Genomic DNA, 21,998 nt, shown 5'->3' with positions numbered 1-21,998 from the left:
TCTTTCTAACGGAATGGAGGTCTCCTCTTCCTCTGTTTCCTCCGGCGGGTACTGCGTCGAATAATCTCAGAGCTGAAATGATTTCATCCATTCGGACGACATATCCCAGCCAGCGTAGCCGCTGTCTCTTAATTCGCTGAACTATGTCAATGCCGTCATAAATCTCGTATAGCTCATCCTTTCATCGACTGTATTCTCCGTTGCGCAAAGCACTATAAATCTTCCGCCAAAACCTTTCTCTCGAAAACTCGTAACGCCGACTATTTAGATATTGTCATCGTCCATGCCTCTGCTCCATATAGCAGGACGGGAATACAGAGTGACTTATAGGGTAGTTTGGTATACTGCGTTGAATTTCGAGGTGTTGGTATTAATGGTGGTTCAAAAAAGTCGAAATTATCTACGACTCCGAAGTTAAGAATACAACAGAGACGTGGGAGCCAAGTCGCGACTGCGACGAATATTTGTTTAATGACAGAAGAAATTTCGTCTTACCTCGTTCACAACCAGACTACTTGTCTGAAACCTCGTTTGGTTTCAAACGGCCTTCCCAATTCTGACGGAGTTTTTGGTATTACTCAAAGTCAGTTTACACAGAGGTGGTGGGTTTCGCTCTCTTTTTCACGAGATTTTTCCAAAATTTGGCGCATGAATATCTGGTGGATTATAGATTTTCCAAGCCTAAAGTCACACTGATAAACTCCAATAACTTTGTTGACGGTGGGCTTTAAACCAGGGTTTGTCCAGGGCAACAGGGCAAACACTATCGCGCGACACTCACAGAAGTGGTCGAAAATGCACCGTTCGTACCGTGAAACTCGGTAAATCTGCGCCTGAGACTTTGATATGATCAAACAGACTCACCTAGATGTCGCTTTAGCAAGAAGTGGTGTGTTTCGGTGACACCAGGTCCTTTGGGAGGCCAAGGCCGTCATACCAACCCTTCCGCAGCCGGCCTACAGCCAAGATATGGCCAGACTTTTTTGTCTCCTTGCCTAAAATTAGGGGCATGCGAATATTCGAAATTTCGAATTATTCGACGCGAATCGACCCGTATATTCGCATTATTCGAATAGTTCGAACTATTCGAAATATTCGATATTTGACTCGAATATCGAATCGAATCTGGATTCGCCTCCTACTAAAAATGTCGATGAAGGAGTTCCAAGCAGCATGCACCTCAGCTCTCAATGCTATTTCGGAGAATGTCTTCCGTGACGCCTGCAATGGTTGGAAATTGCGCTGGCAGCGCTGCATCGACGAAGAATTTTTAAAGAATTGTAACGATTGGTTCAATAAATTTTTTTAAATCGACTCAGTCCTTCGAATAAGTCACCTAAGTTAAATCCATCGAATAATAAGAAAATATACATAAAAGTGACTTAGTACGAACACTTTTATAACATAGTGTTGTGCTTACTTCTTCCTTTGTCGTTGATCATTTCGATTGTGCAGTTCATTTTGCCAAGATGCCGAGATGCCGATGACCGAACATATCATAATTGGCCAAAATGCTGCAAGTTGAAAACAATTATCGTTGTCAAATGTCATAACTAAATGCAGCACTGTGTTCCCTACTTGCTTGCTGCTTATTCCAAAGACATTTAAAATTTATATTGTAGCGATATGATTGAAAGCCATAATCTTACTGAAATTTAAACCAAACAATTAGAGAAAACTTTTAGTGAACTTTGTGAAGATGCATAATTTTCGCGCGATTTTCTGCAAATTATATTTATTATTGTCTTCTTTTTTGAAAAAATAAACATTTTTCGAAATGTTCGTAGATTTTTGGTTCCTCTAACGATTTCTAAAAATTTTAATCGCAGTTTTCGGAGTTCGGATTTAGTAATGAGTAGAGTTGGCAAGACCTTAACCTTCTGAAAATTGTATAGTAAATCCTTAGCTGGGAATCGCTAAGTACTAGATTTATAACAATCTCTAACTTCTTAATGGATAGATCTATCGAAACAGTGTTTCGGTATTCTAAAATGCCTATCCTACATTATTGATCCGGCTGCTACCCATATTTTTTTGTTTCTAAGGATAAAATAAAAACTTCAAGAGAAGTAAAGTGTTATCTAAATTAAAGAAATCAAAGACGAAGTATCGGAGAAAATTCTTATACGAAAGGGATGTTTCCTGATGTTAATCCTCTGTAATACAAAGTACAACTGCAACATAGATGCTTCTTGAGTTCCTCCTTACTTCTGATTTGCTTAGTGAAGCTCAGGATCGCCTTGCCAAAATATGTGATTCTTTCCTCTCTAACTAACTGCGCAATCTTAACTTTCGTAGACACCTCTTACACGGTTATAACCGAGTTTACTACTCTTAGTCCAGGCTTATTCCAAGTGTAGCCTGGCCCTTCTCCAGCTGGTCTTTCCATCGGAGTGGAAGTCTTCCTCTTCCTCTGCTTCTCCCAGCGGATACTGCGTCAAATACTCTCAGAGCTGGAGGAGTGTTTTCATCCATTCGGACAACATGACCTAGCCAGCGCATCCGCTGTCTCTGAATTATCTCAATGTCGTATATCACGTACAGATCATCGTACCATCGACTGCGATATTCTCCGTTGCCAATGAGCCTTGCTTTCGAAAACACGTTCAGCCGACATCATCGTCCATATCTCTGCACCATATATCAGTACGGTAAAGATGAGTGACTTGTACAGTTTGGTCTTTGTTTGTCGAGAGAACTTTACTTCTCAATTGCCTACTCAATCCGAAGTCTCATCCAAGGCTATTTTGATCTTTTTATTGTGTGTGGATTTTGCCGTAGCGGGTCCCAAACCTAGCGCATAACCCTGGAGAGGAATAGTTCGACTTCATACTTTAGCTCGCCTTCAAACGGATGTTTTTTGGCTACCCAGAGGATACTTGGTCTAAGACCGAAAGTCGTGAGGTCTTTGATCCATATGTAAAATAATCGTTTCTTGCCACTCTCAAGAGAATGGTGCTCAGAGAACTTTCCTCACTTGCGTGAACTTCTACATACATATGTCTCCATCCTCCGGATACTTAAGTATGTAACCTCTTTGAAATATTTCAGCTTAGGCTTTGTTATAAGGTCGATCCTAACAGGGATTTTTTACATCGAAATGTCAGTTTTGGTTATCCAATGTTAAGATTACCAAATTGTTTCAAGCCTGGGCGATAAAGAAGCAAGATCCTGAATGTTTCCAACCCACGCTACTTCATTCGACCTCCACGACTAGCGCCCGAAAAGATTTTTAGCTATACCACATGAATACTTATTGGATAGTGTATACTAGTAAGAACCCGTACTATTGCGGCAAGACGTTGCTCAAAACAAGTAGTTCAGAATATCTCCTTTGTTCTACTTTAAGGCAAAAGGATCTTGCACTCTCACAGGAGCGGATCGTCGACTAGCGCCTGCCAAGCGTACCTGAGAAGGCAAATTGTCTGTGGAGATCCAACTCGTACCCATTCTGATGAGAACGGGTAAAGGATGTTCCCTCTGCCTTACTAATTGGCAGTTCCACTATAACCGAGGACCCAATCGAGTATCAAATTTGTCGGATTCTCCATGTATATTTTGCAATTTATTACTTAGCTTAACATACATTGAGTTGGGTTTCAACGCTCTCTTTCTCTTTATACCACTTATTTCAAAAATAAAATATACGAGCAACTGATTTTTGACACCTTAAAATCGCCGCTGAGTAAATTATGCATAATAATCGAGCTTATCTCGGCGTATACCAAAAAAAAACTTTTCAATCTCGCTCTTCGGCAATGCCGCTGAGATTGATAATGCATTACAAAGCTTCAGCTTTTGTCACTCACTTGTTGAGCCAATGCAAGACAACGGTTTTGACCCACGTACGGTATTAAGAACATTGACTAAACGACAAACGGACATCACAACAAAGTGAGCAACTCACTGACCAGCAATGGGTTGGTGCACGGGCGATTGCGACAAGCGAGAGGCGACACTGACCAGCTCCGAGTGAGGCAAGCATTAAGTCAACGCGTTGCGTCTCTGACTACAATAGGTCCACCAACCACCGATACCATCCGCCCTACACTCCGTCACTTTCGGCACATTGTCGATTTCTGTTGCGGCGATTCGTCTTCCATTGTTGTTGTACGCGCTTGTTTATATGTAGTTTGTTATAGCTGATCGTTCAGCAATTTCCAAGCGACTTCCTTATGTACTCTTGAACCTTCATCGACTTCGCCGGTGACTTCTTGTTCTTCGCTGTCGGTGATGTTGTTGTTGTTGGTGCTACTTCGGTTTGCTGTTCGCACTGTTTTTGTGTGATTTATAGGGCTTTTAAGATATTTTATTAAAATGCATATTCGTTGCTCGAATGTCACTTGCCAGCGAATGTTTATGATTTTCATATGGGCATATAACAGAAGGTGTCAGTAGTCGGCCATTGTGTGCGCTGCCAAAGCAGAAGATTGAGCACAATGTACACACATACATAGATATAGTATGTGTATGAGTGTATTTATAGCGATAATTTGCACAACTGGTTTTTGTGTTTGTTTTTGGTGTTGTCGTTTGTTGTATGTCATAAATTGTCGCCGCAGCATAATTGCTCCTTGGCGATTTTGGAGCTCCAAAACATATATACATACACATGTTTAGGGAGTTCATGTGTATGCATTACCGTGGTCCTTGATCAAATATTCTGAGAGGTTAAGGCTCTTAAAGAGTTATTATCAAAAAGCTAGTGGGATAATATTAGTGCTTTCACTAATCTTTCCACTAAAAATCTTTGCCATCACCCAATATATCTTCCGTCTAGGTCCGAACTTATAATTGACAGATGACAAAGGTGAACCTGAGAAGTTCTTCTAACCGACCTTAAAACCTAGAAGTCAGTGATATACTTCAACACTGGTTAGGCTTAGACACAGCTTAAAGAAAAAGAGCTTAAAAAAATACAGGCTATATACCTAAAAACTCTGTGATATTCCGCTCTCTATGGAGGAGGAGCCGAAAGAAAAATGTTGGAAAGTCTTCCTTGAATTTGCCTCTAAACATTTTTGTATTATGATTTATTCCTGCCATTTTTTAAGTGGATACACTTGAACCAATCTTTCTTCAACTTCTGGCTTAAAAAATACGTTTTCGGGAGGTATGCAAAAAGCCCTCTGTGGCCGCGGTAAACTCTTCACGCGACTGTATGTCTCCGTAGAACTCAGTGAATGGGACAGCAGTTAACAAACAGGAGTCTAATTGTAACAATAGGCGGGCATATGAACCAACGCTTAATCATTGGTAAGGTTAAGTCGTAGGATTGATCCACAATCGATGGATCTCACTTGGGCAGATAGTTATGCTTTGTGTTCCCAAAAACACAAAGGGCATCATCTCATAACTCCGCGAAGCGTTTTGAGCCCATTATAAATTTATTAAGGCGGTTAATATTAATCCCACCTAGCGGGTTCTTCAAGGTTGTGTCTACCGAGATATTTCAATCTGACTAAATCCGAGAAAGTAACAAGACCACATCGCCTTCCTGCATACACGTTTAGCAAAGAGAATTCGACAAAATATTTACTCTCCCAGCATATGTCCATTTTACAGTGCAAGTAGTTCGAAGGACCACTTACCGGTTCACTTTGGGCCATTAGGATCTCGAAGTCACATATGTTCTAGTTGTTGACCAGCGCCAAGCAGGTCGTCTGTAGATCCAGTACTAAACCGCAAGAGAACATCAGACAACCAACTCGCTTCCAATAGGGTTCAGTTTCCCATAATTCCGCTATAATCAGGCACCCATAGAAGTTTAAAATAGAAAAATCTTGAAGTTGTTACTACTGAGCTCATGTAGAAGACATGGCCGGCCAACTCAAAGCCAGTATAGTCGCTCGTCTATCAGAGTAAATGAAAGAAGTTGCACTTCTGAGTAGTATAACTACCGGGACTTTGTTAGAAGCTACCGCTTAAAACACGCTACAGTGGTCTGTTACCTTGAAACTAGAGTTGATGGAGAGTTCCCAACAGAAGACTTCACCTCCTACCCTCACTCTTAACTTTTATCTATCCGTGAAAAAGCACACTGCACCTCTTCCCCAACAGCTCCGCAACGTCCCCTCGTAGGCATATGAGCAGAGAAGGAACCGCCATTTAGTGATCTATAGTCATGGTTTAAAATACAGTTTTTTGGTTTTCGCGTTTGTTTTGCAATTTGGCGTCGAATTCATAATTCTCCGTAATAGAACAGTGTTCAGGTTTTGCCGTTCTCCAAGGTAATCGATGTTGATCACACCTTGTGAATCCCAGAAAACCTTGGCTATCACCGGTATTGAAGACTTCACCTTCCTCGAAGCAGGTTCGCCGTGTGAAGTACACTGCTTCTCTCTCTGGACAAGATGTATCAAACTCCTTCGGATTGCATATAATGAGCATCAAACGCTGTGTAAACTGGTCTCATGGTTCAGCTTACTGTTCAAATGTGGCATCTTAAGTGAGACTAAGTACTTATGAGGCCGCCTTGATATTTGTTAAACTGTGTGGAACTCAACGCAAGCTCACTTTCTTATAACGAAGTCGCCTTTATAGTAGTATTCATCCGAAAGAATTGAGCAATATTGCAAGAGTCATCACAAGGCATTTGCCCTTAAGATTCAACCTTTAGAACATTGGAAAAGTAGATTCGGCCAAATGCAGAGCATGCACGATCAGATGCTGGAACAATATGAATGCGTATGCCGAGCCTTCAGCCGGATAAGACGGCTCCTAATGCACAAACTTACGAGACTTTTTGCAGCTGGATATTTTACAAATCCATTGAGTTGCAGAGTGAGGCTTCATTTGGTTACCATCCGGGAGCAGTGTGGACCTAATGATGGTCTAAATGGGACCACATTTCTTTTGAACTAACCAATCACAGGAAATCTCACGAAGATGTATCCTGTTCTAACAAAATCGAACGAAAGCATTGATTTCAAATAAATATGAAAGCCTGATTTGGACCCTCGACGGCACAACGATGGAAGCAGAGGAGCAGAAAGACCTCGAATCTTTTGGAAAGGACCTGGCTACACTTGGAATTTCCTATTGGCGCCAAACAGCGAAAATAAAGACCCTCGACTGATGACTTTCGTACTGTCTGCAACGCTAACGAATTTTCTTATATATTAGAGAGCACACGAGCCACTTATCTTACAGTAATCATCCCAATAAAACGCGCTACTGATAAGCCATCCATATATGCGTATTTATTATACTATATATAAATAATTACTTCCATATATGCATATATGTATGTATGCATAAGTCCTATCATAATATCCATCCACCCACGCACAGTTAATATGGCGTCGATTGACAGCTCCACATATCCGCTGCCGCAAAGAGACAAACAAAGCTGCCAACACCACTCAACATAATGCATATTACTTAGGGGGAAGAAGATTTGGATTCAAATGGAGATTATGTTAGATTGAAGAAAAAAATTGGCAAATAAATGTTACTGCCATAAACGCTTATGCCGCCACTTAAACGCCTGTCAATCGCAAGCGCAATGCATACATACATATACATATGTGTATATTTGAGGCTTTGGAGAAAGCTGGATATATAACAGCTACAACGATACCCTATATAGCATATATCTACATATGTATATGATTTCACTTGTACTATAACCTCACATCTATGCACTGGAGCCTCTGCCACACTCTTCAACTGAGCGCACAACTTTCTCAAATAAATGCTAGACACTGAAAGCGAAAATAATGCAAGCAAAGCAAAAGGATAAACAAATACAAAGTTGATACACCCACACCCATATACATCTCTATATATGTATATAATATATTTGAAGAGTACCAACGGCACTTTTGTTGTAGAAAAATTTGTGCGCTTTCAAAATACACACTTTTCCTCTCACTTCCAGGGCCACATCTCTCCTTACCGGCAGCATTGTCCTTGCTTCGTTGCCGCTCGGCGCGTCGTTTGTTTGCATTTGCCGCCAACGCCAGCCACCGTCAGCCACCGCAGGATGTAGCGTGTAAACAATATCAATTTAGATAAACGTAAACTCGGTTTTTCGTTCTATTTTATGCGCGTTTTTATGCGGCAATGAAGTTCTGTGCAAATAAATGGCTTTGCGTTTTGAATTTTAAATAGTTCGGCGCGCGACGGCGTGTTGCTGTTTGTCTACATAAGTATTCATAACATAACGTTGCATGGGATAATGCGACTTCGGAGAACCTAATGCAAGTAGTCGAGCAAACATTACTAGAATTGGGGGAGCTTAAACTCTTCGTACGCTGCATACTTTGTGGCGTTGAAGCAATCTCAGCTGATGCGTAAGACTTTTCAAATTTGATAATATGTAGTAATCTCTAGAGACATATACGTATGAAACTTGCTTCTACATTCAGTTTTAGTTGAGACTTCCGCGCTTTTTTCATCTGAACAAAGGCAATAGAGAAAAAAAGCTTGATTTAAGCTTCCGAAAAGCTTTGATAATTTTTAGTTAATTTAAACTTTTTAGCTCTTGACTATCTAAACTTCTTAGACAAAATGGACTATCAATTATTTTTTTTATAATTGATCCCTTCTGGGATCCTACTTGTAGAGCTTTTCCCTACTTTCTTTAAAATTTGAGACGGTCCTCATAAAATTAAAGCTTCCGTGCATTTTTTAGTCTAATTAAACTTTTGAGCTTTCGAAAGCTTCAGAGCTTTTTTAGTAAAATTAAACTTGTTGAGTCTTATTTTATATTTTAGAGTTTATTTTAATAGCCACATAAGCAAGAGAGAAGAAAAAGCTCCTCTAGTTGCGAGAAACGTGAGCTTTCAATTATTTTTTATAGGCGTTATATACTGACACTATGATTGGTCTTTTCTGGGAAAGAGCTGGGTTTTTTTCTTTCTTTTCAATTTTGAGATGGTCCTCGTAAAATCGTAAGTTAAGCTTTCGAAAGGCTTCGTCTTTTTTTAGTTAGTTTAAACTTTTTGAATCTAATTCTATATTTTGGGATAAAAAAAGCGACATAACGAGACGAGAGTAAAACAAAAAGCTCTTCTAAACCAGAAAAATATGAGCTTTAAATTTTATTTTATAGGCGCTATACTCGTAATTGGTCTTTTCTGAGAAGCAACAGGTTTTCTTTCTTTCCTTTCATATTTTTAGATGCCCTCGTAAAAACTTGAATTAAGCTTTCGAAGAGTTTTAAAGCTTTTTTAATTAAATTAAGTCTTATTCCATCTTTTGAAGTTTATTTTAATGACAACACGCTGAGCTTTTAATTTTTTTTTTACAGGCACTATATGCCGACTATATAATTGATTTGTTCTGGGATAGTACAGCTTTTCCTTCTTTCTTTTCACAGTTGACAAGCAAATCGCAACATCTTAATTTGAGCTTTTGAAAATCTTCGGAGCTTTTTTATTTAAATTATGCTTTTTAAGTCTAATTTTATATTTTAGAGTTTATTTCAATGGCAACAAAAACAAGATAAAAAAGCTCTTTTTGAGGAGCTGCATATGTGAAGCTTTCATTTCTTTTATAAGAGCTTATGCTGAACCCATAATTGGTCCTACTAAGATAGTAGAGCTTTTCCGTCACCTCATTCAAATTTGCTATGGTCTTTGTGAAATCGTGGTTTGAGCTTTTAAGAAAGTTTTGTTCAACTGTATATAAATAATATTTAGGACTGTAGCACTTTTGTCAACCCCACCGTCTAACTATATTTATATATATGACATCTCTCATTAGTATTTCTTTCATCTCCACGAAAGGGCAGACAAAACTTTTATTTGAATAAGAAAGGTTTTTGAGCCATTGGTACAATTTACCTCGCTAATAATGCCTTTCATCCAAAAAACTGTCAAAATGGTAAACAACCGATTCGATACACACGACTACTGCAAAAATCGTGGAAATTTAAAGAAGCGATTTCCAGTATTGTGAGGCTAGATATTATTTTTGACTGTAGAAGGACATTATTCAGTTTAAACTTAAACTTGACCATTCAGATTCAGATTCAGTGGATTTATCCTTAGAAGATAGATATTGTATGGAAAAGTGAAGTAGTAGTCGGGCACTCGAATATACTGAAACATTCTCAGTTGAAGACCAAATGGTCTTAAGCCTAAATGTTTTCAATACCAACGAAGAATACTTTAAATTTTTATTTTTAGATTATGTAACTTCTCACATAATCTTTACTTACAAATATTTGAAATGTATGATCTAAAAAATCTGACAACTGTTTACTTGATTTCTATCGTAGTTTTGCACCATTACCCTATCTAGACACCAACCAGTATAATTTGACATTTAAACAATTACTGCTGAGATTTTCTTTGTGGTTTTGACTTCTTTTGATATCAAATTTCAAAGCGGAGCACGTACTCATTTATAGTTAAACGATAAAAGTTTGACTAAAAAGACGGAATAGTAAGAGTGGATGTGTACGACATACGGGCGATGGTTCTAAGTTCGATTTCAACTTAACGCTTTAGAAACAAGGACGGTCTCATTTGGGTTTCGAACCCACGAACCCTGGCAGGGAACACGTCAAAACCACTCAGTTTTTCTATCCAACATAGACATTAGCTTGCAAGCAATACTTTCCTAGAAAATGTTTTAGGGCTACGTACAAAATAAATGAAAAGCTCGGCCCTAACCTCACAATTTTATACTCCTTCTTTCACTTTAGTTATTACATTAGTACCCGTAAACACACTTATAGCAGTAAGCACTCACAAACTAGACAAAAAAATGTGAAGAATTTTCCAGGTGAAAGCTTAGCAAAGCAATTTACCACAAATTTATACTCATATAGACGAAAGCATGATACACACGAGTAAACATGTTGTTGGAATGTCCTTAATAAATTAAATTTACTTGTAGCCACGCGGCAACAAACAGAAGAGCAGGAAACTGACAGCATTTCTACTATACAGTTAGTAAGTTTGTATGAAAATAGTTCAAAGAAAACCTTACTTTAATGAAATTTATGAAAGCTCTTTAAAAGCTGACATGCCTAACCTGCGAAGTTTACCGCCATTTTAATGCACTTGTATGTAATGCAGTCATCGGGGTTGTTCCGAAGGCAGTGGCTCCACCCACGCAATGTTGTGACAAATTATGAAATATGAATATGTTTTATGACAACCCTCATGTAATATTACAAAGACAACTACATATAGCTATAAGGTATATAAGATTGTGATATTTGTAAATAGCTTTGTGTAGCTAACCGTTGAGTTGGGTGGGTTTCGTGGGTGACAAACTCCGTCTGCGCATGTTTCATAATTTTTGTGGTTAATATTGACTAATATGGGGTGACTTGGATTACATACATATTTATATGTAATATATACTAATTTAATAAAAGGTAAAAAAAGCTTAGCTTACATAGTTTCTGTAATATGTTTTTAGGTATAATATTAAGCGAGTTGTCTAAACTTAGATAGTATTCGACCTTTACTAAACTCCCCTGATCTGAACTGGACTTCATAATTCCTTTTCTCTCGCTTCGATCTCCAATTGTAACACAATAAAGCTTGCCCCAGATACCTCTAGCACTATATTATGGCTTCTACCGATAGTAGTTTTAAGATTGGATATTTATGGTTTTGAGCAGATATACAATAGAATCTCCAGAGCATTAATTTTTTTATAGAGACGGGAATTTTTCTTCGTGGTTACAATAATCAAAATAAAAAAGCTCAGGTTTAATGTGTAGTCGCTGTCTTCCCTCAAACAGGGAACGAATTCATTAAATCGAAGGTGGACTTTTAGATGGATTGTTCCCAACTGAGATGGCACTATGAAAACATCGACTTTGCCAATGAAGAAACAATTCTGGCATTAATTTTTTGAAGATTATCTCTTTCAAATGTTGGCGCGGCTAGTTCTTAGATGGTCCATCTGTTGAGTCCAATTTTCGAGGACTTGTTCAAGCCTTTTGACTGGTAACTGGTGAATGACATGCGTAATGTTTTGCTCCAAGGACTGAATCGAAGCGGGATTGTCCATATATACTTTAGTCTTTACATACCCCCCCAGGAAACCGTCTACCGATGTGATATCATACGATTTTGGTGGGCAATCGACCGCTCTAAAATCTGCTCATCGAAGTGTTCTCTCAATAAATCCATTAATTGATGCGATGATTGGTAAGTGGCGCCGTCTTGTTGAAACCAAATGTCGCTGAGATCACGAGCTTCAATTTCAGACATCAAATAGTCGGTTATCATGGCGCGATAACGATCGCCATTGAGGGTTACGTTCTCACCACCATCATTTTTGAAGAAATGTGGACCGATAATTTCACCGGCCCACAAACCACACCATACAGTGTTTTTTTCTGAATAAAATGACAGCTCTTGAATCTCTTTAGGTTGTTCTTTGTCTGAAATGTGACAATTTTGCTAGTTTAATTACCCATTGAGTCAGAAATAGGCCTCATCGCCGAACAAAATTTGGCTCGAAAAATTGGATCTTCTTGGAGCTTTTCAAAGGGTAGGTTAACGGCTTCAGTTCTTGCACAAGCTGCCATGGTGTACGCTTTCAATTTAAGAACTCGACGTAAAAAGTTCCAAGTCGTTCCATACGCCAGTCCGAGTTGCTGCGTAGGGGGTCGAATCGAATCTCTACGGTCTTTGTGTACACTCTCAGCTACGGCCGCTATATGTTTTCTTCACTGCGTGCTGGCCGTGGTCTCTTCGGTAAAATATTATCCAATAATGAATGCTGGGTCTCAAGATACATATGCTGGGTGGGATATTGGCGGTTTCGGAGCAAAATTATGGATACACAATTTGAGGTCGATATCTTTTAACTGAGGAACTAGATCGCGTGTATATCGTCAGACAGACAGGCGGACATAGTTAATCGTCTCAGCTCGTCACGCCTATCATTTTATAGGTGTTTTTTCTGGGTTTTGCAAACTATACAGAATATGAAAACTAAATCTAAGAAAATGAGAGTTTCCCAATATTATGAAGCTTGTTGCACCGACCTGCTGAAATCTTTTACTATAGTATTTAAGTGAATCCCAATGACTTTAGTAATCAAAAGTAGTTTTAGATACTTCCTTTGAGTTCCTATACAAATGTGTGGGGAACTATTTCAGCGAAGGGTCAACTGACATGACTGAACAGAATAGTTGGTGGAGAGATTTCTCTTGATAAGGGTTGATAGGGAAAAGTTAAGGACGCTTTCTTTGGACTGAGTTATAAGTCTTAGACCTTATATATCCAAATTCGAGAGTCGTCTTAGGAGTTATGCCTAAATTTACCTTAATTTAACAACTTTCATATAAACTTGAATACCAAAAACTTTCCTCCTTAAATTATGAGCAAAAGACCAGCATTTATAAACACCAGTTCACCAAATGAAACGAACTCAATCCAATTAAAGCCAAAACAAGCCAGCCGAAGCACAACAAGTAAATATTATTTTTAATTTACCACCGAAAGTTGTGGTCGATATTATTTCTTTCCGAGCGCTGCAAAAATCTCTATGGCCAAATTAATTTAGTGATATCTAAGAAAAATCTCGTTAAGAGCAAACATTAAATATTTACGCAGAGATAAGAATATGCCACGTACGCGCCGAGTGTCATGTGTGCCTGTGTTAGTGCGAGCAAAGCCTAATCAAATGCGCACACGCACACCCACACACACACAGATGTAGTTGGCAGTTCAATACTGCTCAAGAGTGTGTAAATAATTTAATACATCAAATAAATTGGAAATGAAATGAAAGTTTATGTTGTCGCCAATAAGTAGGAAACTTATTGAAGTACATTACACATATGTATATGTATGAGTTTGTGTGACAGTCGAAACATAAAGTAAACAGCATCTCGATATGTGATGATAAGAGCCAACCGAATAATGAACAAATACGAGTACTTTGCCAAAAATTCGCCATCGATGATAGAAATTTTGCGCATTTCGTTGTCTTTTCGGTTTGCCAACAATAACAACGAGGAGGTGAATGTGTAAGTTTGTATGTATACATAAGTACTGATATAACCATTGTCCATTGTACCGTTACCAACCAAAACACTCATAGATATACACCTGTATTTGTGCCACTGCTAATTACTATTTAAAGGGTGTTGTTTTGGAGGTTTTGTATTTTTTAGATGAAAATCGGTCGAATCGATAGTCTATTGGCTCTACAATAGCCTCATCCGTCTGCTTTGAAATCCAACGCAGCATAATTCTTGCCAACAAATGCTACTTTGAACTGAGTAGGCAATTGAATAGTAAAGACCTCTCCCGATGAACAAAAACCAAACTCTACAAGTCCCTAATTATTCCCGTCCCCCGGCATGAACAATGACATCATCTGATGAGTGGGCTTCAGGAGTGTTCGAGAGAAAAGTTTAGCGGAAGAATTATGGTCTTTTGCGCATTGACAGTGACGAGTACCGCAGTCGATAGAACGATGTGCTGTACTTCATATTGTCCGGATGGAAGAGAATACTCCGGCTATGAAGGTTTTCGATTTGTTGTAGACCGGCGGAAGCAAAGGAAGAGGAAGACCTCCATTCCGTTGTTGAGATCAGGTGCAGAAGAACTTGGCTGCACCTGGTATTGGTAACGGGTGATTTTTTTGAGGTTAGGATTTTCATGCATTAGTATTTGACAGATCACGTGGGATTTCAGACATGGTGTCAAAGAGAAAGATGCTCAGTATGCTTTGACTTTTCATCATGAATAGACTTACTAACGAGCAACGCTTGCAAATCATTGAATTTTATTACCAAAATCAGTGTTCGGTTCGAAATGTTTTTATCGACAAATTTTGTTCAGCGATGAGGCTCATTTCTGGTTGAATGGCTACGTAAATAAGCAAAATTGCCGCATTTGGGGTGAAGAGCAACCAGAAGCCGTTCAAGAACTGCCCATGCATCCCGAAAAATGCACTGTTTAGTGTGGTTTGTACGCTGGTGGAATCATTGGACCGTATTTTTTCAAAGATGCTGTTGGACGCAACGTTACGGTGAATGGCGATCGCTATCGTTCGATGCTAACAAACTTTTTGTTGCCAAAAATGGAAGAACTGAACTTGGTTGACATGTGGTTTCAACAAGATGGCGCTACATGCCACACAGCTCGCGATTCTATGGCCATTTTGAGAGAAAACTTCGGACAACAATTCATCTCAAGAAATGGACCCGTAAGTTGGCCACCAAGATCATGCGATTTAACGCCTTTAGACTATTTTTTGTGGGGCTACGTCAAGTCTAAAGTCTACAGAAATAAGCCAGCAACTATTCCAGCTTTGGAAGACAACATTTCCGAAGAAATTCGGGCTATTCCGGCCGAAATGCTCGAAAAAGTTGCCCAAAATTTGACTTTCCGAATGGACCACCTAAGACGCAGCCGCGGTCAACATTTAAATGAAATTATCTTCAAAAAGTAAATGTCATGAACCAATCTAACGTTTCAAATAAAGAACCGATGAGATTTTGCAAATTTTATGCGTTTTTTTTAAAAAAAAGTTATCAAGCTCTTAAAAAATCACCCTTTAGTTGACGCCAAATAGCGAAAAGAAAAAACGACTGGTGGGCTGTTGTTAACTCGGCTATAACCTCGTAAGCGTATTAAACCCCTGTAACAGATCTAACGGACCTAAATGCTGGGGATACCTCATTAATTGATAACTATGTCAACTAAGGTTCTGCAGATTATCCTCGACATCCCGCCAATACTTATATAACTGAGGTATGAGGCAATGCGCCCGAGAAAGGGAGACCCATGTGGAACTAAACATATCGTTTTCATTCCCCAGTAGAAGAGAATGGATTGTAGTAATCCATACAAACAAGGTAGCTTCAAACTAAATGCCTACAGTTCGGTCTTTAAGGCCGAAATTGTGAGAAAAACATAAGCTGCCAAATTAGCTTCTGCGACAATGAAGACTATCCGCAGCGCTAATACTAAGTTTCACTGCATTACATTATCCAATCAGGCAATAACTTGACCCTTAGTAGTCATCTGGGTCCCCAGTCTTATAGGAATAGAAAGATATATGTATAAAGGCAAACAAGCTGGCGCGCTCAAGGGCAGATAGGAAACCAATATACATAAGCTGTCCTAGACCATTTACTTTGGAGTAGTGTTGTTTGTGGACAAGCCAAATACCGTCTACTTCAAGGCAAAAGGTAATTTTAGTAATATTACGGGGGTCCTCACAGGGCACCCACCCTTAAGATCGCACCTTCAGAAAATTGGAAAAGTGGACTCGGTGGAATGCAGATCGTGCGCTGAGGGTGATGTAGCACTAGAACATTAGCTATGCGAGTACCCAATCATCAGCCGGTTGAAGCAGAATATATTCAACGACTCCGAAAGCTCCAACTTAAAGAACATTTGGGTAACTGGAGAGGAAAAAAATCATGTTTTTCACAAAATCCACTGGGTTGCTAGATAAGGCTGAATTTGGTTACCACCCGGGAGCATCATGAGCCTAATTATGCTCCAAAAATCTAAAAATCTAAAACAACCATCTATGACAGAACATATTCAAAACTTAACATACAAAGCGTGTACCCTTGAATTTTAAAACAATTTACACATCAGTTTTTGATGCCCAAAACCATTTCAGTTCCCCTTGTCAGCACCAATCAATCTATCAATACGATAAATAGTTCTCCCAAACCAAATATTGCCGTTTCATTAAATTTTCCAAGCGTTTATTTGTGGCACAAGTCCTACGCCTCTAACAAAACTCCCTTTATATAAAAATTAACATGTGTGTGTGTATAAGCTCATGAATATGTATATACTCAAAGAGACCTGTTTGCCTTTAATGCTTCATCATCTGCGCAAATTTTTGTGCGCTTAATTGGAAAATTGTTATTTTCTTTCATTAGTTTTATCAGCTCGCTTTGATAGTTATAAATGTTGTGTTGGTAGTGTTTTACTATTGGAAATATTTTTCTTAATTTATCTCTCCATAACTTTGTATGTATATACAAATACAATATATGTATGTACGATGTATGAGAGTTTCCAAGCAAAAGCTTTAATCAACATGTCTCAGTAAAAGTGGTTTGTATTAGCTCAGATTGAAAAGTCAAATTATGGTTATGCTATGTTAAGAAATATTGATGATGTATGAGCAAAAACTAGTAAGATTTCTCTCATAACTTTAAAATTCTTAATTTATTCTTCAAAATCTATGTCGTCCCTCTCAAGGTAATCTCCCTTTCCGATTTCTGGAATAGTCTTCAATACGCGTAGCGATTAATGTTTAATGTCTTCAATTGACTCAAAACGGTTTACCCAGAGAGATCGTTTGAGTTTGTTGAACAGCCAAAAGTCACATGGAGTAGTCAAATACGGTGGTTGCGGCACGATTTGGTCGAAAATTTTGCGACAAAGTCATGAAGAGTCTGCAGTCTGCGAAGGTGCATTATCGTGGTGTAAAAACCAAGAGTCGTCGGCCCATAATTCCAACCTCTTTTTACGAATGTCTTCGCCCAAACGATGCATAACACTCGACTACTATACCTTGTTGACAGTTTGACCGGTCAGAAGGAATTCGGAGTGCACCACAGCTCTATAATTGAAGAAAATTTTCAACATAACTTTGATTTTTGACCTGCTTTGACGTGGTTTTTCGGCTTCGGCTCACCTTTGCCAGGATATACGACCGATTGGCCAGTCTCTTTCCAAGTCGTCAGCATAGATCCAAGACTCATCGCCAGAAATAACACGTTTCATGACATCTTGGTAGTCGGAAAGCATTGTTTGACAGACGTTGACGCGACGCGAGTTTTTCGAGAAAATTTAGTGATTTTGAAACCAATCGTGCTTTCACTTTTCTTGGTATCGAAATGGTTTTCAAACCGGTTTTCACAGATCCGTCCGATATTGCAACTATGCTTGTAAGATCTCTGACTGTTAATCGTCCATTCTCAAACACCTATAAATAATGAAAACAATGAATACCAGACAGACTTATCAAGCGATAACTTCAGGGTGTGACTTATGCTTACCGAGGATATTCGTGACTCACCTAAGAAATGTATGAAATTTAATATTTTCCTTTTCCTTATTTATGCAATCACATTTTAAACAATTTACATAAATTGTACATATGGATTATATCCTAATTTATATACATTCCTAAATTAGTTTTGCTCTTATTACCTTCAATTCATTGTATTCAAATAGAATTGGCTAAAATGTTAACGCTCAAGTAGATAATGACCAAAACAGTTTTATTATTGATTGATTGTTTGATGAAGTGTGTTGTCATTGATTGGAGCAAACTTTGTGGTTAGGACGTTAAGGCTATCAAACACATTTAAAGAAATGCGAGTCATATTTACTCACTCGTATACATATGTATGTATTTGAATAGCTATTGAATAAAATATACTTTTGCAACCAGTTGAACTGTGGGTGTAGGATCGACCACTTCAAGGTGAAGCTACACATCTCCGGTCCTACTGAACCAAATTTAACCAAATATATTACATAGGATTTACAATGGCATTACAGGTCTAAAAATTATAAAAATCGCGCTATAACTGCTCAAGACCCCAGAGCCTATGGCTGTCGTTTTGCCAAAAAGGTCGGTCAAAGTGTGGGATAAATAACAAAAATTAGGAGAAAATCCTTTCCTAAAGAAAGTATCGGGTAAGAACTAACTAATAACATGATTTTCAAACATCCAATTGGCTTTATTCCTTATATATTGCTGTTGTTGTATCATAATGAAGCACAGAGAACCTCTTTTTCTCTTGATAAAATTCCAAAAATAGTTAAAATCGGTACAGTACTACACCCCTATATGGGATATATGTATATACCTCACAAAAGATGTTCAAACTTCCGAAGATATTTTGGTAAATTTAACTGAACGCACAATTATTCGGAAAGTAATAGGACTGAGTCGATTTAAACAAATTTATTGAATCAATCGTTACAATTTTTTAAAAACTTTCATAATAGCGCGATTTCCAAGCATTGAAGACGTCATGGAAGGCATTCTCCGGAATAGCCTTAAGAGCCGTGTTTTTGATTTGCACAAATTATTCAAAGAGAGTTGAAATATTGGAAGCATCAGTGAAATCCACGATTGCCTACGACGTGGAAACAGACGAGCAGTAGGTCTAATATCGTGACAAAGGTGAGCCGAAACCGTCAAACCTGGTCATAAATCAATGTTATGTTGACAGTTTTTTTCGATTGTCTAGGTGTGGTGCTCTCCAAATACCTTCCGAAGAGCCAAACTGCCAACAAGAAATACTATTTCAGTGTCATGCGTCGTTTGCGCGAAGTTATTCGTAGAAAGAGGTCGGAATTATAGACCGACAACTTTTGGTATTTCTTCCTTGGAATTGCAGCGTCGCATACTGCACTGATTCTTTGTCAGTTTTTCGCGAAATTTTCAACCAATATTGTTCCACAACCACCGTATTCGCGTGATTTTGCTCCCTGTGACTTCTGGCTATTCAGTAAACACAAATGACCGCTCCGGGGAAATCGTTTTGAGTCAATTGAAGAAATTAAACGTAAAACGCTACGCAGATTGAAGGTTATTCCAGAAATTGGCTTTAACAACTATTTCGGGGATTGGAAAAAACGTAATATTAAAATTATTTATGAATAAAATAATGATATTTTTTACCCTTTAATGCTATAAAAATTGTCCCTGTGAAGAGTATTTGAGCTGCGATGCAGCTGAAGGGATTACATGGGTTAACGGCTTTCAAAAAATCGACTTTTTTATATTCTTATTGAATGCTACAAAGCCTCTAGAATGTTGTCCTACATTTTCAAGTTAATCCGAGTAATAGTTTCGGAAATACAGCCTTGAGAACTTGTGCTCTCGAGGCTAGCTACGCTAAGTCCACCGTCTGTAAATGCGTTTTTCTCGAAACTGTGTTTTGAAGTGGGTTGGCAAGATTTCTCGAGAACAACTTAACCGATCTTCATGAAATTTTACACAGATTTTTGAGATACAATTCTTAAAGACTTGGTCGAAGGATTCTTTCCGATAACAACTATTTGAATAAAAAACCGAGAACTTTTCAGTGAAATTTTCATTTTTTTGTAAATATGTCTGCCAAAAATCCAATTTTCAGTTTTATTTTTCCTTCGTCCAAATTCTAAGATAAGGTTTTAACTAAAACACGTATTTTTTCACTTTGAATGATCCTGTAAGAAATTATCATACCAACGCGGGCGCATCTTTTTTCCGAAGGGTCAGCGGAAATGGCCGAGTTTAAAATACTTTTTTCAAAAAAATTCAGAATTTCTTTGTTAATAGTGTAGTGTATTGTAACAATAGAAAATTCTAATCAAATATTTCATTTTTCATATGAGAAAAAAATTTTTGAAAAATACTGTTTTTTACCCGAGGAGCTCCATGTAACCCCTGAAGTTAACTCTTCTTCTAGTTTTTGATTTTTCTTTATTAAGAATTAACATCTGCATAAATATACGTTCCAAAAATTGAAGTAAAATCCCAATTAGAGAACATTTTCGAAAAAGCTCAGCACGTGTCAAGTATTGAAATGCATTACTTTCACACTTCAAAAATATACGTACATGCATTTATATATGATAATAATCGCATTAAAACCAATCAAATATTCAGGAAGCGTAAATAAACTGGCTAAAGAACATTTCATATGGACTTTATTTGCTAATTCATCAAATTATTTTATTCGAACTGCGGAAAGCTGGTCACAAAACATAAAAGTAAATACACACATGCCTGCAGATGTATGCATATGAATGTATGTGTATGCATGACTGAAATCAATATAATCCCGTTACATTGACACCCTGTACATAATTTAACCGTTTAATCTGATAATGAAAGCAATCTGCGTGAAAATGCAACAAGCGCTGCTTTGATTCATTGTTATATGAGTAATGGCTGTGTGAACAACAACAACAACAACAACCAGAGCAACAACAAAACCAATAAACTTTACCAAAAATGTTAGTAAATTAAAAAGAATAGAGTGGACACACAACAATAGAGTCACACCAGCCACAATGCTTTCAGCGCCACAAAGAAAGCAAAGTTGCATGAGATGAGGGGTGGTACGGACAGAAAAAAGTAGCAAATCTGGTGGTAACAGAAAAAAATCAATCAAAAACGCGCTCAATATACCAATTCTTACACACACACACACTCGCGAACACGAAAAATTGCTTTGTTTGGCAGATAACTACAGTAGAAGCGCCACCAGGTCCTGCCAGCCATTGTAGCAGAGATTGAACGCAACAACAAACCAACCTGCTGTGCGCGGCAATTTAGTGGGTGTCATTATCCGGTTATTCTTTTGCGCCTCTGCCGGTTTGCTTGCGGCTTTGTTTGTGCCACATATGGCAGCATTTGACGGCGAGTAACGGTATCTGATGCTGGGGTGTTGCAAGTATCGCTTACCAGCGCAATATGTCAATTTTCAAAAATGCGCCACCGCAGCAAGCCAACTCTGGTCGCAAGACTTTGGGCTGTTGTTGTCTGGTGGTGGCTTTATTAATAATAATCCGCAGCGCTGCTGGGCAGTGGCTTGGCTGTTGCCCTGGCGACCTATTCGTCTATTGAATTAATGCGACAAATTGTCGTTTGAATAGGTCAGCGTGTGGCACAAGTGCGAAAGCTAATAATGTGCTTACTGGCCGACCTCCTTGGTGTAGTGGTTGCATCTCGGCGCTTATCCATTAAACTTAACGCATCAATCACCGTTATTGTGAGCTTAGCGTTATTTTTATGAAGATGTTTTAAAATGTGGTTCATTAAGTGCTGACAGCTTATTTGTTAATGGCAAACATTTTATGAAAAAAGTGGTTGAAAATTTTCGCTAATTAAATTAATGTGTGAGTAAATCTGTATATCCTGGTTTGGGTCCCATAACGTTTGTAAAAACCAGTAGAAAACGTAGGAGATACTCGTATATATATACATATATACTTAATAATATAACATATAAATGATAAGCGTCACGTGTTGAGTTGATTCATGTTCATCTGACCGTTCGTCAAAATTCCAAATCGACAACT

This window comes from Bactrocera dorsalis, chromosome 1 (genome assembly GCF_023373825.1).
Source record: "Bactrocera dorsalis isolate Fly_Bdor chromosome 1, ASM2337382v1, whole genome shotgun sequence".
Classification (NCBI taxonomy): Eukaryota; Metazoa; Arthropoda; class Insecta; order Diptera; family Tephritidae; genus Bactrocera; species Bactrocera dorsalis.
Note: the sequence above shows the minus strand (reverse complement) of the source record.